Raw genomic sequence first — 19,992 nt, 5'->3', positions numbered from 1 at the left:
CGAACTGGAGCACACCTGAGGCACCGCGGTACGGGGACGATTCTCCCTAAGGGCTCTTGCTAAAAGACTACCTGGTTTGTTACCATTCGTAGAAGTGTTGGCGCAGCCAGGCATGGCAAGCTTTCACCTTATCCAGGATAAAGGCCTGCAGTTGTTCTCGGAGGGTCAAGAGTTCTGACAGAGTTGACTGGGCTAGGGACCGTTTGTGGCTTTGCTCTAGGACCCGGATGCGGCTGGTCAAGTCTACTATAGTGGCTAATCGGAGCTTCTTGAGTCGGGAGACCTGGGAAATCAAAAGACCCCGGAGCACACATTTGTGAGCTTCCCACACTGAAAGAGGTCTCGCCTCCGGAGTCTGGTTAGTCTCAAAATAAGTACGTATTTCTGTCTCTAGCACCGCCCTGACCCCTTCGTCCTGTAGCATAGACTCATTAAGCCGCCATTGCCATGTCCGGAAAGTGTCGCCACCGAGTCGGATCTCCATGGCCACTGGGGAGTGATCTGATATCGTGCAGATCTCTATCGAGATGGCCACCACCCTATGCAAGTCAGACTGTCGCAGCAGGAAATAATCCAGTCGTGAGTAGGACTGGTGTGGTGTTGAGAAAAATGTGTAGTCCCTAGCATGGCCATGGAGAAGGTTTCTTGTTTCTTACCATATATATAATTTGACTATTCATTTTTGAGGGTACTGCTGCACATTTATAACCATTTTGTAAGGAGTCAGTCACACATTTGCTGCTGTAAATTAAAAGAATGTTTACCTGCATGCAACATATGAACCGTTCATGGCAATTTTTATACATACATTATATATAATATATGGTGGAATTCCAACATATTTACAAATACCTTGCCTATTAACACCTAATCTAACACCTATTAACTACCTATTTACAAAAAGATTTGTCTATATAGGAGCGGGGACAAACACCTTTTACTACGGTTGTCATACGTTCATGTTTGGTATCGATCTTTATAAACACTTGATGTTATAGATATTGGTTATGACATCTTTCACATACATCACGTTGCAAGAATGTTCCTATGAACATGTGTTCCTAGGATGTCATGCTCGACTCAATCAAATTCACTCAATAAATTCAGTCAATAAAAGCACAGATAAGTTTTCCTGATGCTTGTTGATGCAATTTGCTAGCAGGGTTTTCAGTGTGATGATGCTTCTGCGGACTTTTAGCTGAAAGCCATATATTTCAATGAACGGATTTTGTCTTGAAGTTCTGAACGTATGTGGTGGTAGTCTACTTTTGATAAAACCTTAATCACATGTGGTATCAGGGCTAATGTCTTAATCTGAGCAAACTTTTTTTTTTTTACCTTGTTTCCTGCTCTTTTAATGTATTTGATTGGCATTTCATTAATGTCTGTAGCATTGTTACCCAAGCTTTGTAATGCTTTTATTAGCTCATAAAATTTGTTATCTCTACAGCCTCAGGTTGTGGGACATCCTTTTTGGGGGTTTCCACTTCCATTTAGTTTTTCCATGTATTCTTTTCATGTGCTGTGTATCTTTATCTCTGTGGTTAACACCTTTCCTTTATTTTCAATTCCATTTCCAGCAAAACAAATTGGTTTTTGTTTTTTTTATATCATATGTATGTTTTCCATGTTTGTTATCTCTTTTGTGTATTTCATGGTATAAATGATACAAATATTTAGCTTTTGCTCATCGCCATATTCTTCTGATCACTTTTATTCCACTTCCGTTCATTTTGTCATTTTCCAAGGGTCCACATATACTGTCGTCTTAGTGCCAATTCAAGCATTGAAATCACCCATTACAATTACCTCTCTGTTCTTTGCCCATTAACCCTTTCGCTGCCAAGCCCTACGGAAAATCAGCTGGCCAAGCCATTTGGGGGAGGGTGCGGGTACAGCTGGCTCTGCCTCTAGATAGGCAGAGCCAGCTGTCACTCGCGCAGCTGGGCGGATCTCGACATCGATGCATCAACATGCAGATAGATATCTCAGCTAATGTCAACATAGTCCCATCAACTCCCTCATACATTTCAACTTAGACTTTCAGACCAGTTGGAGACCTAATCCATAATTTTTGAAGTTTTGGATAAAACCTAACAATGTTAGTGTTGTCAGCTTATTAGTAACTGCTTACGTATAAGTCACTATATTAAAAATCGTTCCTATGGATCACCCAATATACAACCATTGCGTGACTGGCTAAGAATCTCACTGGCAAGCTGATTTACAACTTGAACCATGAGACAAAAAGAGGCACTAAAAAGGTAATATGGAGCAACACTTGAAGTAGAACTTAACCCAGAACTTGTTTTTTTAGTTTTGGAAAAAAGAAAAAAAAGAGGCCTATAACCCCTGTCAGATTCTCTCTCTTCTCACCCCCTCCCCCCATCTGTGTAAAATTGGGGAGATTTCCACTCAGTTACGGTCTGAGAGTCTCAACAGTAAGTAATAGGAAATCCTTCGAAAGTGAGGGCAATCCCCGGTCGTCAGGGGAGTCACCAGAACCAATGCCTAAAACGAACATGAAGACTACAAAGTCATCTTTAAAAGGAGAACTATGGGGTCAGGGGTTTTCCCCATAGTTCTCCTTAGGGTAACGGGAGGACACAAACTAGCGTCCTCCCGTCACCCTAAGCTCAGTATACCGCGAGCTACAGCTGGCGGTATCATGAGACGCCGTCCTCAGAGACGACATACAGGGGTACAGGTACTCTTAAATACTAGACCACACAGGGACTCATTTACACACACGCATGCATGCACAAAGGTTGAACTTTATGGACCTTTGGTGTCTTTATTCAACCTCAAATACTATGTAACATACACACAATAAGGCCCCATTCACACCAGTAAGTTTAGGTGCGATTAGAGATTCCTGTGTCAGGAATTTGCGCTTTCCTGCACAGGAATCCCCAATGTGGCGTTTACAAGCAGTAACTGTCACCTATTCAAGTTAATGATCAGGTGACAGCCTCTGCATGTAATTGCCTGCACACCGCATATAAAATGGTATGGGTTTATGATTACATGCGGTTAGGAATCAATCACTATCCCTAGATCGATCGTGCATCCAGGGATAGTGATTGATTCCTACCAGCATGTAAATCATATCACATACCATTACATGAGGTGTGCAGGCAATTACATGCAGAGGCTGTCACCTGATCATTAACTTGAATGGGTGACAGTTGCCGCTTGTAAACACCACATTAGGGATTCCTACTGCGGGAAAAACGCAAGTTCCTGATGCAGGAATCCCTAATCGCACCTAAACTTAGGTGTGAATGGGGCCTAATTCACACATACAAAAGTCAAGAGATCTCGCTGCACTCCTTACCGAAAAGAAAAAGACCCGTGTGGCCGGGTGGGTGCTTGTAGTGACCACGGATGGCACCGTGATAGAATCAGAAAGAGAAATAACGTCACCAGCACTCCAAAATGTAATCAAGCAATAGTTCATTTATTGGCACATTGCCATTCAAATGCAAAATGCATTTGAATGGCAATGTGCCAATAAATGGACTATTGCTTGATTACATTTTGGAGTGCTGGTGACATTATTTCTCTTTCTAATACACACACACATAAAAAAATAGTACACTCCCCTAGACATTGCAAAAAAGGGGAAGTCTTGTAAGACTGGAAAAAGGAGTCTTGAACATAGGATTGATCCTTACAAACATGAGCCTAACTAGCTTTTCCACCTCAGGCCATAAAAGCTCTTTTTAATGCTTTTTAAAAAGATGTAAATAGTCTGGGCACAGGTACACTTTAGCTTGGGTTTATCAAACTCTTTACTTGTATTGTGGTTTCATTTTGCATAATCTAGAGTTAGTGACCTCTGTGCCATATCACCAAACAGCTGCCCTCACAACCAATAGTGACAATCGAAACAGAAAAGGGAAGCGCACAGAAAGATGAGAGGATAACAGCATCATTGGTATTTGCTGTGGACTGAATTATCAGCCAATAGAGAATATGATTGCAGTACAAGCAAAAAATGTATAGAGAGCGCAGATAGTTTTCTAACTAATATTTTTACAAGGTCATATCTTTAATGAAAAATGTATAAACTGTCAAAATCAATGGTAAAAAAAAAGGGGCTTATGCACAGGGTGCTGTGCACTGTAAAAAAAATGGCCATATTTCTGCACCCAGAAGTCACAGATATTGCCCACAGCTACCTGTACAAATCGGATTTTACGGCGTATGGCCCTCTATTGCCATGTGCATGAGCCAATACTTTAATAATTGCTGGACATTGCATGCAATGACAATGTTATGACAAAATAGTGCCACTTGCAAAATCAAAGGTCAAGCAAGACGCTCATAGATGAACTCTGTTAAGAATACATTTAAAAAGGACTTTTGGCGAGGTTAAATAAATGAATAGAAAACCATATACTTGCCTAATTACTGCCGAGTGTAGGAACAGAATATGCTTAATAGCATAGGCCCTTTAAAGTGGAACCTGGAAAATATTTTATGCCAGGGTGCCCAGAAGGTAATAAATACCATCTAAAACCTTTATCACTATAATACAGATGTCCTATCTTATTTATCTAGCATCAACACTCTACCCCTTGCTTGCTGTGCATGCACAACACAGTCTGCTGTTTCAGCATTCCTCCTGCACATTGACCGCCTAGGAGACCATTTCTATATACAAAACTATTCATTTATGGGTGAGTATTTTGGATGTCTTGCTTAAGAGTAAGGCAAGGATTTTTTTTGCACTCCAGTAATACACTGATGAGACATCCAAAAGCAGCCCCCCCCCCAAAAAAAAAGATAGGGTCAGGCAAAAGCCTAACCGTTATCAGCACATATAAGGGGTGTATTGCAATCTCCTTCAGATGAAAAAGCGATGGACAAAAAAAAAAGGTGAAAAGATGACAATTTTATCTCTATGAAGGTCAAGAAAAGGCTCTTCATAAACACGGGACAGATCAGGGACCAAAGGAAGGCCTTTGGAAAGTAGAAAGAACCAAATTAAAATGTGGCCAGTGGAATCTTGAGAGGAGGAATGATGTGGTTTATACTCCAGAAGACGGTTTGAACCAAGGAAAGAGACCAAGGGCTGCAGGATCCTGGTACTTAAGGAGAACTATGAGGTGAGTGAAAAAGTTTGAGCCGACGTGCGACAATGAAACCGTCACACGTCGGCTCTGTAGATCGGGAAGTGCGAACACATACTGTCGCTCGCTCACTTCTCGATCCTGTCCCTGCAGAGAGCCGTGACTATCCGTCACGGCTCCCCACAGGGATTCCCTCACCTCTCCTCCAGTGCTGACTGGAGGAACAGATGGGGGAGAGGGGCGGGTACAGCTGGCTCTGCCTCTAGATAGGGAGAGTGAACTGTCACTCATGCAGCTGGGTGGATCTCGACAGCATTGTCAGGATCCGTCCCGGCTTTGGAGGTCTCAGTATACTGCAAGCTGTAGTCAGTTATATACTGAGCTTTGGGTCACTGGAGGAGGTTAGTATATATCCTCCAGTGACCCTAAAGAGAATTATGGGGAAAACCACTGACCCCATATATCTTTTTTAATGGTACCCAGTGCCAAGTGCTGATGCATACCCAAATGAAGAAAGCATAGAACCCATGAAACAGGGGCTGAGGGTTAACTCAGACTTGCACCACCTCAAAAAGGCCTTCCACATGCGGTGGTACACCTTTCAATAGGGTTTGTGCACCTTTAACATGTTAGCAGCCTTGTTATCTCTACTTGCATGATAGAAGCATGTGAAACAAGCATTGTTCAGCAGCAGAGAAAAGATCCACGTTTGGAGTCTAGTGTAGAATGACAAATTACAGTCAGCACCTTCAGAGAGCAAGGGAACCAGTGGGAATGGCTAAAGCCAATGTAGAAAAAAAAGGTCCAAATAAGCGAGTTAGACTTACTTCAGTACACAGAAAACAAAAGGGAACAGAGCGCCACCTCCGTGTGTAAAATCGTTTATTACAATAAATAAAACAAGGGATAAAAGTACTCACAAACAAACGTTTTGATCAGGCTTTAACAACAAACGAGAGGCCACACTGTCTGTTAACCCACATGGTATCCCCCCCGACTATATAACACGGTAGTCTCCGGTCACATCACTGTCCACCGACCGCAGTCAGCCAAGATTGACGCGTTTCAGGGGCAAGCCCCCTTCCTCAGAATCATAGATGAAAAAATTGGGTAATAAAATATTTTAGCATTTAATATAGGGGAAACTGTTTTTTTTTAAATTCGGTACTTCCCTTAATATAGTAAAAAATAAAACCCCCGTGGTGATTAAATACCACCAAACGAAAGCTCTATCTGTCCCCAAAAAAATGGTATAAAATGTATTTCAGTGCAGCGTTGTATGACGGAATAAACGTCAATCAAAGTACCGCAGCGCTGAATACTGAAAAATGGCCTGGATGGGAAGGGGGTTTAAGGGCCTGTTCACATGATATCAGGTCCTGATCAGGTGCGGATCTGCAGACTGATGCAGTGCGTTTTTGCCACGTTCAGCTGGAGTGGGGCTGTTAGTATGTTAGCTGCAGTGCAGTGCGTTTTTGATGCGTTTTGGACGCGTTTGCGTTTCCTGACCGGACAAAATGTGACATGCAGTATTTTTTCTGTCGTAGCTGACTGAACGGACTGCGCACGTGAGAACTGGAGCCCATAAAACACATAGGGATACATTGGGATGCATTTTGAGTGCAGGAGCGTACGGAGCCGGTCAGCACACAAAACGGTCGTGTGAACAGGCCCTAAAGAAGAACTCACGGCAACTAAAATCCTAATCTTAAACCTGCACAGCAAGGATGCTTCTTTTGTCTATGTGATAGAATAAAAAAGTTATATTCACCCAATCCTTGTAGCCAGCTTGCTCTTAGACTGGCCCCTGGAGCCTCTCTTCCCCTCTGCTCTGGCAGTCTGAGGTCCAGTGAGTCATCATGTCCTATACAGTGTATAGGACATGAGGATGCAGAGGGACATTCCATCGCTGGAGCAGAGGAGGAGACGGGCTGCAGAAACCAATCTGAGTCACAGTTCAGGCGGGTATAACTTATTTTAACTCCCTAGACAAAATGAGCACTTAACCCTTGCAGTGCAGGGGTAACCCACTGCAAAGATTGAGATTTTATATGGCCAGAGTTCTTTAATAGAACAAAATAAAATGTAGTACTTTTGTGCAATTACATGGATCCCAAAGCCAAAATGTTGTGCGCAATTAAGGGATAATTATGCTCTTATTAAACCCACTTATCAGTGAAAGTTCATATAAATAACAATAAAACAATATTGTCCTCAATGTCCCATATGTCTCTCATCACAATAATCAAGTGCTCCTTCCCCACAAGACAATTTCTACTGTGTGTTAAATCTTTTTCCAGCCACCTCTGTATATCCACCTCTGTGATTCTGTGCAATCCTCACTTAACCAGAACACTGCTCACCTTCTGGGAAGGACCTTATTATAAAAACAAGGTCAAATGTGCTTTTTGTGTTTGTATGGTGACAGTATTCAGTGAATATGTTACATATATCTCTGTTGGGTCATATGTAATATATACCCTTCTAGATTTTAAAGGAATAGATTTGTTGGCCTATAAAGTCTTAAAGTTTTCTTGCTAGGAGGATGTTCCCTTTTATATACAGTAAGTTACTTGGTATAATGCATGGAAGCTTCTTAGACCCATGCACACCTATCGTTGTTTCCCAAACAATGATCGACATGAAGAAACCCATTATTTTCGAGTGTACATTCATGGCTGAACGTTGTGTCGCTTGCAAAAGTACATGAGCATTTTTGGGTAACACACCTTTAGGGCCCGTTCACAAGAGATGCAGTGCGCCGCGGCCCGATTCTAGCCAGAACGTACTGCCTCGCATTGCCGCCGGCTCACTTTTTTTTGTGGGGCATGAGGGGGCGTGGCGGGCCATTGGAGTGAATGGCACCAAAGCCACGCCCTCCAGCCGCAAGGGATCGCAAAGGCACATTATGCCTGCGGTCCGGTCCAACCACAATGCTGCAAGCACTATTTTGATCGCACCGGACCGCAGGCATAATGTGCCTCGTGATCCCTTGCAGCCGATCGCATTAAGGCCGGAGGGAACAAACGTAGCCACCCTCCAGAAGGAGGGACAGTGTCAGCACCAATTCAGAGATGCCCCACAAAAAAAGTGAGCTGTAACGCACTGCATCTGGTGTGAACGGGCCCTTAGGCCCATAGATGTCAGGTGCCTGCCTGCCCAGCACCCGTGTTATAGCAATAGGGAGTTGAACCTGGGTCTCTGAGGTGGTAGTGCTGTAGCATTGTCTTTGGCTACCGGGAAAAGATTCAGCTCTCCTTACAGATCATGCTTACAGAGCAGTTTTTCTCTTGGCTCTCCATCTCCACCTAGTTACCAGCTCCAATCAATCTGCAATCAGCCCAGCCTTCAAATACTGAGCATTCCCTGTGCTCTGAGCCAGTTTATTTGGGTTTGTTCCTGTGTGTGTTGCTGTTGGAGTGATCGCTGGATATTATTAAGACTTTGGCCTGTTTCCTGACTATTATTCTGCCTTCTGATTTTGTACCTCGCTGCCTGTTTGTGTTAGACCTGGGCCTGTTTCTCGACTACTCTCCCGGATCCTGATTTTGTACCAGATTGCCAGTTTGTTGCCGACTCTGCCTGCCTGACATCGCCTAACCTAAACCTCAGCCTTGTACCACTTCAAACTTCCTCCCACAGGTACGTTACAAAAGATTTCAGTCGGAGTGCCTGAAAATCATACTTAAAGGGTTATTAAACCCTCAGCGGTTTTTGCATACATTAACTGCTAGCAAGCAGTAGATATATCCAAAAACTTTAAAAAAACAAAACCTTTTGAAACCGGTTTAAACTTACGTGCGTCTTCGCGCGCGCTACCGTCCGAACATCTGAAGAGTCTCGGGCGGCCGCTAAGGATGTTGGGGCGGGCGCATGTGCAGTTCAGATGTTCGGCCAGGAGACTAGGAGAGACACAAGGTAAGTCTATGGAGCAGCGTACACCCGCACAGACTCCGTGGGACATCAAAGGAGAGGAGGACAGAGGAATCAGCGCTGCACGAAGACCCGCACCAGCGCTGGAGGGACATCTGAAAACAACAGTAAGGAAGAAGATGATCGGATTAAGAGACATCATTTAAGGTAAGTCCTTACACTAACATTGGGGGAGGGAAAAAAATATCCTTGAATGGCTCTTTAACTTATGCTACTTGTGCAGCTTTGCTCCTAGCAACTGTCTCCTCCTTTCCATAACTTGAAGCCTAAAAACTGTGCATAAAAAAAAAACCTTCTTAAAATCGTCTGAAAACAAGTGTGAATGGGGCTTAACCAAGTTGCAAATATTGATGTACATAGGATTACAGATGATATTTGTAAAAAAAAAAAAAAAAAGTATTTCTGGTGCTCTCTCTGCAATGCTATGGAAATATACTTTTTGTGACCTTATGTTTGTACTTATGGTAACCCTATGTATACTTATGGTGACCTTATGTTTGTTTTTGAACCTGGACATCAGGAGGTGCACGTCCAGTGTCCCCCACTTGTGACTATGGGACCATTCTCCAGGGCCAGAGGAAGTTTGCCTGCCAATTATTCACACCTTGAACGTGCTTGGCGGACAGGGCCAGGATGTGAAGTACTGCCCAAGCCAGAATCAGGTATGCTTCTCTTTGAGCGGTGTGACATCTGCCTGATGGTTGATGTAAGCCATGGCATTGTCAGACTGAATCCTGGACAGGTGGCCCTGTTAGGGGACAGACAAATCATCCCGAGTGCCAGGATATTAATCTGAAGTCAAGATTCACCAACTAGGTCGCTTGAACGATGTTTTCCAGGACTCCTCGCCAGTACGATAGGTTGGCAGGTTGGCATGCATTGTGAGCACCTTCCAGACCAATGGGAGGAAGGCTTTTCCCAATTCCAGTGCTGGGTTGGGAAGCCACCATGCCCAGACAAGTCTGACACGGCTGGACAGGTGACTAGGGAGGTCCAGGGACTGAAACTGTTTGTTCCACACACCCAGAATGTTGAGCTGCAATGGCCTGGAGTGATACTGAGCATAGGAGACTGCCTCGAAGGAGGCCCCCATTAAGGCAACAAACTCAGGAGTTAAATCTTAAAAATGCATTCGAGCACCATAACTATTAAACTACCTCATCTGTGCATCACTCAGCTGTAGATCCTCAAATCATCTCTGAATTGGTGCTGACACCATCCTTCCTTCTGGATGGTGACTACTTTTCTTCCCCATGGTCCGTGTGTGTGTGTTGTAAAGTAGCCACCGCTCCAAGCTCACTCCCGTGATAGACTACAATCTCAATACAAATTAGTAAATTAAACATGAGATTGTAGTCTATCATGGGAGTGAGCTTGGAGTGGTGGCTACTTTACTTTTGTTCCCTATAGTCCCTGTGTGTGTTGTAGACACCCTCCATCAAGGAAGGACAGTGTCAGCACCAATTCAGAGATGATTTAAAAGAAGTATAGGGTGACCTTTTTTTATACCATAGTTCTTTAGGGTCACAGGAGGACACATACTAATGTCCTCCCCATGACCCAAAATTCAGTTTATAGTGGGCTGTCGCCCAGAGTTTAGCATGTGTGTTCAAAAATTAAACAATTGCGCCGGTACGAAGGTGGTTAAATTATCTGAGTACAGCATGCACCCATCAGACTAGTTCATCAGTCTCCCACATTCTGTTTATGTTTTTGGACTCTCAGACTGTCTTGTTTGGCGCCCTCAATGGACTTTATATGCGCGAATCTTCGATTCTCAGTCCCCTTGTTTAAGGGATGTCCCATTTTTGTTGAGCACAGCCTCATCTGATCCATTCTGATTTAACACTTTCTAACCCATCTTCTGATTATTTGAATCCAGCACCTAATGTCTACTTCTTCAATGTAAGCAGTACTGTGTGGAACCATGTGCTATACTGAATTCTAAAAGATAATAGAGGGTGGTGGGATGTACTGGCAAGGGAGGCTAAATCAACAGTATCCCTTCATTTTATGAGAGTCGCAGCCCCGGAGGTAGTAACCGGCATGAATTAACCTATTTTTTTTTTTTATCTTACGCATCCAAACCTATGACAACCATTGTTTAAAAAGGTAACTTATGTGCACAACAAAAGTATAAAAAAAAAAAATTCTCTGGAGTTACACACTATTTATTTAAAAAAAACACGTTATTAAATAAAACAAAAATAGACTGAAGACCATAAGAGTTTCCCCATTGAAGGTTACAGAAAATTGATACGTAAAGCAGGATTTTTTTTTTTGTTTCCACAGAAAGAATGTCATAGTTACATAGTATTTGAGGATGAATAAAGACATAAGTCCATCAAGTCCAACCTATTGATGATGTGTGCGTATGTATAGGTCCATGTATCATCTCATTCTTAAGGCCTGGTTCACACCTGGGCGTTTTACAGCGTGTTCCTACGCTCTGTAAAACGCTCAACATGTGAAAACCAATGATTGCCTATGGGCATGGTTCCCACCTGGGCGTTTTACAGCGCGTAGGAACGCGCTGCAAAACGCCGTACGTCCAAAGAAGTACAGGAGCTTCTTTGGGGCGTATTTGCCGTGCGTATCCATTGGGATACAACCAGGTAGCCCTTGGAAACGCGGTAAAAACGCGCAACATTTTTTCCCCACCAATTTTAGGTGGTGGCCTCTAGTTTTTGTAATGGAGTTAATCGTAAAGAGTTTGTGACTAATGTTGCTATCACCATTGAACATTTTGTAAATGAAAATCATGTCCCCCCTTAATCTCCTTACTTCCAACGTGAACATGTTTAAATTTAGTAGCCTCGTCTCATAGTTCTGGTCCTCCATCCCCCTAATGAGTTTGGTTGCCCTCCGCTGGACTCTTTCCAGCTCAAGGACGTCCTTTCTGTGGACTGGTGACCAAAACTGGACCGCATACTCCAGATGAGGCCGAACTAGTGATCTATAAAGTGGCAAAATTATAGACTTGTCCCTGCAATAAATCCCCTTCTTAATACAGGACTCTACTAGCTTTGCTTACAGCAGCCTGGCACTGCAAGCTATTCAATCTGTGGTCTACAATGAGCCCAAATCTTTCTCCATTTCTGGCTTCCCTAGTGGCATACCCATAATTGTATAACCCATTTGCTTATTTTTAATCCCAAAGTGAATTACTTTACATTTATCGACATTAAACCTCATCTGCCATATATTTGCCCACTCCCCTATTTTATCCAGATCCTCCTGTAATGCTATACTGTCTAGGTCCATTTCTATTACCCTCCCAATTTTCGTATCATCAGCAAACACTGAAACATTGCTATTCACACCGATGTCGTTAATAAATAGGTTGAATAGCATGGGTCCCAGCACAGAACCCTGAGGCAAACCGCTCATGATACTAGCCCAGTCTGAAAAGGTGCCATTTACAGATACTCTCTGTACACGTTCCTGTAACCAGTTCTCTATCCATGTACACTCCATTCCATCTATGCCCATGAATCTCAGCTTGTGTAGTAAGCGCTTGTCCTTGAACTGGAGAGAGTACAGAGAAAGGCAACAAGACTAATAAAAAGGGGCTGGAGGACATACGCAATGAGGAAAGATTGCAAAAAGTAAACTTGTACACTCTAGAAATAAGGTGATTAAGAGGGGACATGATTTTGATGTACAAAGTTTTTAAAGGTGACAGCAACATCAGTAATAAACTTTTTACTGTAAATTCACTAAAGACGACAAGAGGCCACCACCTGAAATTGGAGGGGAAAAAAAACAAAAAACTTAGGCACAAAGGGTGAAGGGATTCTTTACTGGTAGAGTGGTAAAATTGTGAAAACTCCCTTCCACAAGCAGTAGTATCAGCAGAAAGTATGGAGCAAAGATCATTTAGATACTTTCCTTAGAGACCATAACATGCAGGGGTATGGGTACTCCTAATGCCTGGAACACACAGATACACACATACATACATGCTCACAAAGGTTGAACTCAATGGACCCGTGTCTTTATTCAACCTCAAATACTATGTAACTATGTAAGATGAACAATCTGTTTGCACATATTTTCTTCTTCAAATAAGTGAACAAATCCTCCGTAATATAAATGTGTCTTACAATTAAAGTGTTATTAAACCTTCGGCAGTAAATATAAATGTGGAAGTATACCTCATATTCATGCTTGTGGTCTCCAGCCTGATGTTTTTGCAAAAAAAAAAAAAAATTCAGGTTCATGACAGTAAATATTTTGCCTATTGGTGACTCCTCTCCCTTGCAGGGTCATCTGGAGTCACCCTTATATGCGCACTCCCGGCCAGGACTACACCCGTATGTGGCACCACACAGACAGCACAGAAGTCTTCTATTCTGGGCCCATCCCTTGGTTCTCGTACGAGCACTTGAATAGTGACTCTGTTCTATTGGATTTCCCTAGCCAATGCAGTGCATTCTACCACATGACTTATTACTGTGTAATAAGTCATACTTATTACACAATGTGAGCACACCCTGACCAGAAGTGAAACTCACAATGTGAAACCCGTGCTGAGAGAAAAAAAAACACAACAGTGGTATTGCTAATGTCTTTCCCTGAAAATGCAAGTTGCCCGATTATCTTGGTGATAAGTAAAAAAACAAAATAATAACAGTAAAATAAACAATGCCATGCACCGGGATCGGCACATCAGCAGTATGCCTGGGAACAAACACCAGCAGCTGGGAATTGTGAATGCAGCCTAAATGGCAGACCGCAGTACGGACACTGACTGGGTGACCGCTCTGTTCAGACCTCTACTTAATAAAAAGTTCACTCACCAGACCTTGTATTTTAATTCACTACCCCTGGAATAGGGGAACTGCACCCTTCGTGTCTTGATAAATGCAGATCTGTGGAGGAGAAGGGTGGGATCGTTTAGGTCAGGGGTGATGGGCAAAAAGGATAAGTGCACTTATCCTTTCACATTCCCAACTGAAACTAAAGGGTTTTTTGTATTAACCTTTACACTGCTGTAACGCACATTTTGTACATGGACATGCACTTTAAACATTATATATTTTTTTTAAATAAAGACCCTTTAGAACAAAACGGTGTTTGCTGAAATTTGTTTAAGCTGCAAGATATTTGCGCTACTGTTATTCAAATGTATATTTTCAGTAAAAATTAGTCAAATTTTGGTGCAAACAAACAATATAATTTCCATTTTTTTTTTTTTTGTGGGGAGAAAACAACAGGCAACATTGTGTCAGTCAAAAAAAGTAAACCCCCCAAAAAAAAAAAAAAAATCACCTAATGTAGCTACAACATTACATTGCACCCTCTGGCTAGGGGTAGTAATGTGTAAAAAAAAAAAACTAAATATCGCAGGCCAGTCTAAATGAAGAGATTGTTTATGACTTATGTGACTATAGCCCTCTAGCATTTGTCGTACACGATACAATCTGACTGTACAACGTTCTTTAGATCTACCAACAACCAATGGAAAGCAAGGGCCTGTCTGATTGGATAGAAATTGAATAGATTGTTTAGGTTTGTCTTCATATAATGTGGTTTTGGTAAATCTAAGGGCTCATGCACACCTATAAAAGTGACTGGAGTTTTTGATCAACACCGCACATTGCTGGGGCACATTTTCTTTCTCCCTCCATTTTGTAAAGCACTGCAAAAATTGTTGACGCAATATAAATCCTGTATAATAATAACAATAATAAAAGAGAACTTGGGAAGGGCATGAATGCCGATACAATCTACCTTGCCCTTTTCTCGCTCATTGTACAGTAAGCTGTTATGGTGGGGATCTAACAGAAATATTGTATACTGGGAATGACTGGGCAGTCATGTTTCACTACCTGTTTTGGTGTGCATGTTTGTACCTTATTGTTCTTCCTAAACAAAGAATTAAAATACAAAACAAAAAAAAAACACAAAACTGTAGACACGCTGCATTTTTCCCCCCACAGTGCACTGGAGGTCAAAGTGCCGCAGACAAGCGCACTGCACTGCTGTAAGGAGACCTGAATGGAGTGTTCACAATGTTCACTCCAAATAAAGTTAAAAATATTTTTTTAAACCAGTGCGATGCATTGGAACAATACATCACATCGTCCCCCTTCCAGACCCAATACAGCACACCAGTCTGTATGCTAAAACTCTCATTTTAAGTGTGTGGGCTCATGTGAATGACTGGTGTGGGCTCATTCACATGGGGACTTATGCTGCGTTCTGAGCATTCTTCCTGGACCTGTGTCCACGGACAATCATCTATCCCAAACATGCATGTAATCATACCATGGACCAATAAATGTGGACTGTTGACAGATGAAGCCGCCGTCACCCTGTCATTTATTCAAACGGACACAGCGGCCGCAACTGAACAGGGAAAGGTGGGATTCTACAGATTCTTGCAGCAGGAGTCCACGACTATAGTATAAGTCCCTGTGTGAATGCAGCCTAAAGGTCCCCCCCCATATGTTACAATCTGATCATGTGTCTTTTGATTTACCAAAACTATGTTATATGGTGACCCAACTCAACTATCCAATCAATTTGTATCTAGTCAGGCAGGCCCTCGCACTACATAGTTTTTGGTAGATCTAAACGAGATTGTACAATCGGATTAGCATGTATGTGGTGATCCTAAAAGAGAACACAGATAGATAGTACAATCAGATTGCCGTGTGTGTGTAGTGATCCTAATACAGTCCATGTACCCATTGCACTCAGAACCGCTGCTCCATGAGATAAGAAATGGGCGCAGCTGGTGTCAGCGGGTAGCTTCTGCCAAAGTATAAGTAAAAGATGGACACCGGCACTCCAAAGCAAATCCAGTACGTCTATTTATTCACGTACTTGCTGCAAATGCAAAACACAAGATACGTAGTATATCTACGTTGCATTTGCAGATATACTACATATCTTGTGTTTTGCATTTGCAGCAAGTATGTGAATAAATAGATGTACTGGATTTGCTTTGGAGTGCCGGTGTCCATCTTTTACTTGTATTGATCTTAAGACCCCGTTCACACTGGGGCGTGGATTCGCCGACATGATCAATCCCATACATTGCTATGGGGACCGTTCATGCAACCGCGCAATCCGAATTGCCCCCGCACCATTTTTGCTGCGCTATTTAGCGTGGTTTCCATACAGGTTTCAGAGAAAGTGCGCTGATTAACACGGTTTGGGGTATTTTTTTATTGCATTTCAGCACTGAAACGCAATTAAAAACTCCCAAAACCTCTCTTTTGAGATCAGCGCGGTAACCGCGCTGATCCACAACCACCCTGGTGTGAATGGGCTCTTAAGGAGAACATACATACATTGTACTGTCAGTGTGTCATGCGTTTGGTGATCCTAAAAGAGAACGTACAGGCTGTACAATCAGAATGTTGTGTGTGTGTGGCGATCTTTAAGGAGAACATACAGTCTGTGCAATCAAGATCATCATGTGTGTAATGCTCTTAAAAAGGAGAACATACATACATACATACATACATTATACAGTCAGGTTGTCATGTGTTGTGATCTTAAAAGGAGAACATACAGATTGTACAGCCAGGTTGTGATGTGTGTAGTCAGGTTGTGATGTTTGTAGTGTTCTTAAAGGAGAACATACATACATTATACAATCAGACTGTCGTGTGTAAAGGGAACGTAAAGAACATACATACATTATACAATCAGATTGTATGGGCAGTATTAGGAAGTGTTGCAGACATACATGCTGTCAAAGTTGAATGAAGTCTTTGCGAAGTTTGTTTATATCTTTATACAGTGATCAGATAGTAAGTGGAAGTTGCAGCGATGTGTAGTAAGTGTTCCTGCCTAGTGTGATCAGCATCCTATAGACCGATGCAGGCAGAGGATAAACATAGCATTGTAAATCCTATATTAGAGGCCATGTGCCTACCTCGAAGCAGGCCGATCTCCCGTTACGTGCAGTCTTCAGGGTGTTGTGAGCTGGACTTATTTTCCCTGTGTCTGGAGATCCTCCTTCCTGTGATGTATTGGCCTCTCTCCCTCCTTCCCTCCCCCCACATCCTCTCTGGGTCTGCACACACACCTAGCCCTCTGCAGTACGGGCCGCATTAACCCTAAATCAGCCACAATTTAACCCTCGAGCCGCTAGCTTCCTACTAACACTGAAAAGAAAGGCGACTACAGTACGTCACCCACCTAATAAACAGTCCTCAGTAGTGTCTATAAAGAGCTGACAGCCCCCTCTGCCATGCCTGGCTGCCTCCCATCCAAGGCCAGCTGCTTATCTAGACTCCTCCCCGGCTCAGCTCCTTACTGGCCCAATTTTCTTCATGTAAAGTGTTCGACTCAGTCATTAAAGGTGCCCATACACTGCACGAATATCGTACGAGAAACGCGGGAAATCCCACAATCGTACGACAATCGTGCAATGTATGGAAGGCGTGCGACCGTTTCTACTGTACGGTTGCACGACTTTTGTATTTCGAGCATGTTGGAAAACCAGCCGAGAATCGTACAATTTTCGGCTGGTTTTTAGCATGATCGAGAGATAACTGCCGAACGGGCCGGTGTGCGCACACGCACACTGCCCGTTCAGCATTGCAGTCATCGGAAGTCAATGATCGCAAGTACGATCTGCCTGTCGAAGATGGGCAGATTGTACGTTTTTATTATTACTTTACAACCCTCTCGCAAGACTTTTGTCTTGCGAGGGTTGTAAAGTGTATGGCCACCTTTAGGTCTCATGCAGGGCCCATTCACACAACGTATGCATTGGGGCTGTGCTGACCAATGGAAGACAAGGCAATTTGCCATGTCATGGATGGGTTTGGTTCACACCACCACATTATGAAAACGCTGAACAAAAGTACGGCATGAACCCTGTTGTGCCTGTAGAACTGAATGAAATGTCACATTTCAATAAAGCTCTAAAAAAAAGTAGACAGTGCAATGTAGCGGGATCAGTGTTCTATCATTCCATCGAACCCGTAAAAATTACCGGACTTCCGGGGCAGTGCGTGGGAGCGCACTGCCGGACCAGGCCCGTAAATCTCATGGACCTGCGGGACCAGGTCTGTTAATCCCACAGACCAACGCAGTTTAACATGAGCGGCTCCAGGTCCATAACTCTTACGGACTAATTATTAAATCATAATGACAAAACAAAATATGATTGGAAGTAAATATCTGTGTTAAGTCTTATACAGTTTATGTTAAATAGAATATTTGTATATTTATATAGGGAGATAGCAAAAACACACACGTGTGTGTGTGCACACGCGCTCTCTCCCTATATAAGCATTGTCTTGTATTTAGACAATGTTTGCTTATCTTGGGAGTTCAGGTTTAACAAAAAAATGTCATCAAACATCAAACACTCATTTACTAAACAATGCATCCATTAACATGTGCTTTAGATAAATTGGGGGATTGGAGCAAACAGAATCAGCATCTCTCTTCAGTTTGCTCAGGTAAGATTTGAGAATGAGACAGAGAAGCTGATTGGCTGCAGTGCCAATCTGCTCCAGTTTTGATAAATTCCCCCCACTGTGATATGGAAAGAATGCATTGTTTTGAATGGCAAAATGCAGCACGTTGCATTACAGTGAACAGACCCCACTGAAAGCTTTGAAAATGAAAGAGAAAAGCTGATTGGTTGCCATGGGCAATTGCTCCAGATTCTGCCGACTCCAGTTTTGATAAATTCCCCCCTACTGAATTTTATTCCTTTGTGCATTTTGGAAAATGTAGTAAAATGGATAAGAATGCCTTTTGGGGAAGAACAAAATCACAGGAGACGGAACAAAACTCTGGTGGCAGATTTCTTTTCTATTTGCTTATCTTGGCCTACTTTTTGCAGTGTTACATTTAGAGCTCAGAGTGTTGACAAAACATATGTATATATATTTACATACATTGTTATATTCTACAATATATAGTATCCTTGCAGGGATGGGGGCGGGTTCATACAGAAGGAGAAGGCTGTGAAGTCTGATGAGAGCTTCTCTATCATACAGAGATCAAATGTTCTGATGAATGAAGAACTTTCCCACTAAGGGCCCTTTCACTCCAGACACAGTGCGTTCTGGCCCGATTGTGGGCGGAACACACTGCGGCTGGCTCACTATGTTGTGGGGCCCTCCGACTGCAATGCGATCGGCCGCACGGGAACACAATAGCACAACAATGCCTGCGTTCCGGTCAGAAAAAATAGTGCTTGCAGCATTCTTTCTGACCTGACCGGAACGCAGGCAATGATGTACCATGGGTTTTTGTGCGGCCAATCGCATAGCAGCTGGGGAGTATGGCTACGGTGCCATTCACTTCAATGGACCTGTAAGAATTTTGGCCACACAGTGTCAGCACCCTTTCGGCCGGCATCCCTTCGTAGGGTTGCCACCTTTTCTTCAAGCGAAACCCGAACACTCAAGTGACGCGCAGACATTTTTTAGGGAAGAATGAGTCGGTGCTTATTCATATGTAAATTACTCCGCCCATTCATATATAAATATCACAGTTGAGACTATTTTCAGTGGGGGTCCAGTAGCCCCTATCTTAATTTTGGTTGCCAGTCTTCCTGAGATCTTGTGTCCGGGTTTCTGTTGCCATGAAACCTGGACACAGCATTCAAAACCCGAACTGTCCAGGTGAATCCCGGACAGGTGGCAACCCTAATCCCTTGATCAGCTGATCCAAGGAGCTGGTTGGAAAATCTTTGAATGAAGTTCTTAGTTTTTAATGGTGAACTTCTGTTTTACTTTTGGATAGAGTGGATAGGGATCTAAGCCCGTCAGTTTTTTTTTATTCAGGTCTGCGTCTCCGTAGGGAGATTCCAATTTGGAGTTGTTACCAGAACAGGAATAGAGCAGAAGCTAATTCTGCTGATAAGCAGGGATTTTCTCTCACTTCCTTTTATGGCTTTTGGACAGGAAATGAAGGGACATCCCCATAATGAGGCACAGATGGGGGAAAAAAACGAACATGGATTAAACCCTCCCCCCCCCCCTTTCACCATCCG

The 19,992-nt window shown here is 43.0% G+C and overlaps 1 long non-coding RNA gene across 1 annotated transcript in view; it reads right to left on the bottom strand.

Moving 5' to 3' along the window:
• LOC108804899 overlaps positions 1-17,086 on the bottom strand; it is a 21,955-nt gene extending 4,869 nt beyond the window's left edge. The window contains exon 1 of the long non-coding RNA XR_001942382.1: positions 16,906-17,086. This is a non-coding gene — a long non-coding RNA (uncharacterized LOC108804899). The remainder of the gene's footprint in view (positions 1-16,905) is intronic.
• Between the last annotated feature and the right edge of the window lie 2,906 nt (positions 17,087-19,992).

The sequence above is a fragment of the Nanorana parkeri genome, unplaced genomic scaffold, assembly GCF_000935625.1.
Source record: "Nanorana parkeri isolate BGI_ZX_2015 unplaced genomic scaffold, ASM93562v1 scaffold77, whole genome shotgun sequence".
In the NCBI taxonomy this organism is placed as follows: domain Eukaryota; kingdom Metazoa; phylum Chordata; class Amphibia; order Anura; family Dicroglossidae; genus Nanorana; species Nanorana parkeri.
The sequence above is the reverse complement of the archived record's forward strand: the minus strand, read 5'-3'. Positions and strand labels throughout refer to the sequence as shown.